Source organism: Fragaria vesca, linkage group LG1 (assembly GCF_000184155.1).
Source record: "Fragaria vesca subsp. vesca linkage group LG1, FraVesHawaii_1.0, whole genome shotgun sequence".
Taxonomy (NCBI): Eukaryota; Viridiplantae; Streptophyta; class Magnoliopsida; order Rosales; family Rosaceae; genus Fragaria; species Fragaria vesca.
The window spans coordinates 19,590,149-19,593,045 of NC_020491.1; positions in this window are offsets into that span (position 1 = coordinate 19,590,149).

The following is a 2,897-nucleotide window of genomic DNA, read 5'->3' on the forward strand; positions in this document are numbered from 1 at the left end:
CAAACCAAATTTCAGCAGCAGAGAAATAAGGGCCAACCAAAGAAGGAAACAACAGGGAATCACGCTGAGCTCTTACCCTCAGAGATCATATCCCCGCTCTGATACCATTTGTAACACCCTGACCCAGATTTAATTCAAGGATATAGTACCCAAAATTCACTAATTTCACTCAAAAGTCAATTATCTATAGAACTAATACCTGACAAAACATGACATGAGAGCCAAGTTTGAAGTCTCTCACCTCATGTACAACCAATTGTAGTTGGAATACCCACCAATTGAGTAATCGAAATTGTGACGACACCGCAATGAAGAGAGGAATTGAATGAGATCTTCCCGTCCATCTAGTGGCTTGACTGAGACATCGATTAGGGGTTTAGAAGCCTTGAAGGTTCTTGAGACCTCTATAGTCGAGACCGGTGAGAGAAGAAATCCTTGGTCTCAATCGCGTGTCTCAAGGTCGGTGGAGAAGAACTGTCTCTGGGAGCCGTGATTTCTCTCGAGCCTTCTTCCTCCTCCTCTTGATTGATCCCAGAAATCTCTCTCTCTCCTCTTCTCAAGGTCGGTGTTTTCTAGAGAGGCCTCCTCTCCCGAGAGAGTTCTAGAGCTCTCCACTAGTGGAAATATCGACTTAGCCGACGGAATAAATTTGTCGCCTAACACCGCATATCCATCGATTACAATCTTGGCCAACGAATTATCCGTCGTCTAAGTTCCGTCGCCTAGGTGTCGTGAGGTAGACTCTTAGGCGACGAAAAATAAGTTAGTCGTCGACTAAGACCAATCCAACCCGGCGGACACTTACCTGGCTTGTCGACAAACGGAATCATCGATAAAACTACCTATCGACGGAAAGTTTTTGTCTGAAATCTTCTTAGCCAACGAATACGAAATCCCTCTTAACCGACGGAACTGTCGTCGGTATGTATGTTTATCGACGAATATATGATCGTTCTTAACCGACGGAAAATTCGTCGGTATTGCTTTTGCCCGACGAATGTGTATCTGTTCTTAGTCGACTATTGATCTTTGTATTCGTCGGACAAGTTGTTTAACTTAAGCGACGAATATCACTCTTTCCATCGCCTAGGTATTTTATCTTAGGAGACGAATGTTACTGTTCCGTGGCTTCGGTTGTTTATCTTAGGTGACGAAGATTAGTGTTTCCATCGTCCAAGAGAAATATCTTGGGCGACGAAAATTAGTGTTTCCGTCATGCATGACAAATATCTTGGGCGACGAAGTTTCTGTTTCCGTTGCCTAAGAGATTTTAATTAAGTTGAAAAAACACTGAATTTTGTTATTATTATTTTTTTTTTGGGTTTAACTATTTTCAAAAATTACAAATCAGTAACAATAATGAAACACATACATATACATATATACCGGAAGCACTGGATTTGGACCATTTTTCATATATTGATCACAGATTGACAAATAATATTATTCATATATACAAAATAATTAATGAATTAACTAGCTAGATAGAAAATTGTTCATACAATGTAGCTAAACTATGAATCTTCTACAAAATCAATAATTCTAAGGACGTCCGTTGTCCAATTCTATATTGTCGCCTAGATCATCATTGTTTTGTGGGGAAACATGTGGAGGAGAAGCATCTGGAGGTGGAGGAGGAAACTGTGGAGGAGGAGGAGGTGGCATACCTAGGTGCTCATATAAGGCTGCAACTTGGGACTGCACAGCACTATACATAGAATCAACACGCAGGGCACGCTGCTGGACCTCTTGGAATTGTTGTTGGGCACGCCGTTGGACCTCTGTTAACTGTTGCTGGGCACGATCCTTTGATTTCTTTAGTCTCTGCTCATAGCGCTGCTGCACCTCTTGGAGTTGCTGCTCATCAACTCTAGGAGGACGACTACATGAAGTGGAACAATTTGAAGAATGGCTCAAGTCTCGCTCGCCTCCTCGTCCCATCCCTCTGATCTCTTTTCTTCTGCGAGTTTTGAGCACCGTACCCAACACCTCAATTTGTTGGGACTGAATACTTTCCATAATCTGCTCCTCCATCGCGTCAGGGTGTTGTTCCTTAAATGCATCTTTTCGTTTATTGACCTCATCAACCATGTCATTCTGCATGCATTTAAAATACATCAATAAAGTTTCCATAATAAAGTTTACTGGTTGCATAATAAACAGAGAAGCTACTGGGGGTCAGTAGAAGTTTACTGCCCCCCCCAGTAAACTTCTACTGGGGGTCAGTAAACATGCAATTCATTATCTCCCTTTCAGTTTCATGGCCACAACACACAACAGATACCCTAATAAACAACTTTATTGCTCCCAAAAAAACCCAGAAGAAGTTTACTGACCCCTTCTATTGGGGTCAGTAAACATGTAATTCATTATCTCCCTTTCAGTTTCATGGCCACAACACACAACAAATACCCTAATAAACAACTTTATTACTCCCTAGTAAACCCAGTAGAAGTTTACTGCCCCCCAGTAAACTTCTACTGGGGGTCAGTAAACTTGCAATTCATTATCTCCCTTTCAGGGCATGTTTACTAACTTGGAATGGAATTGAGAATGGTGTAATTGATTCCATAATGGGTGAATTCTGGTGTTTACTAACATATCAAGGTATTGGAATAGATGTGGGTCCCACTTGCTTATCAGGAAACGATTCCTGATGAAACCCCTTATTCGATACCCAAGGGAGGAGATGGGTATCAGAATCAAGGTAATAGAATCAACTTTTTCTCTCCAAAATATCCTCACATAATTATAATATTTCTAAATTACCTAACCCTAAAATATATATATATATATTTTATATTTTAGGGGTATTTTCAATTCATTTCTTGTAGGGGTATTTTAGTAATCAAACTAGTTTTAATTCTGATTTCATATGGTAAGTAAACAACATCAAT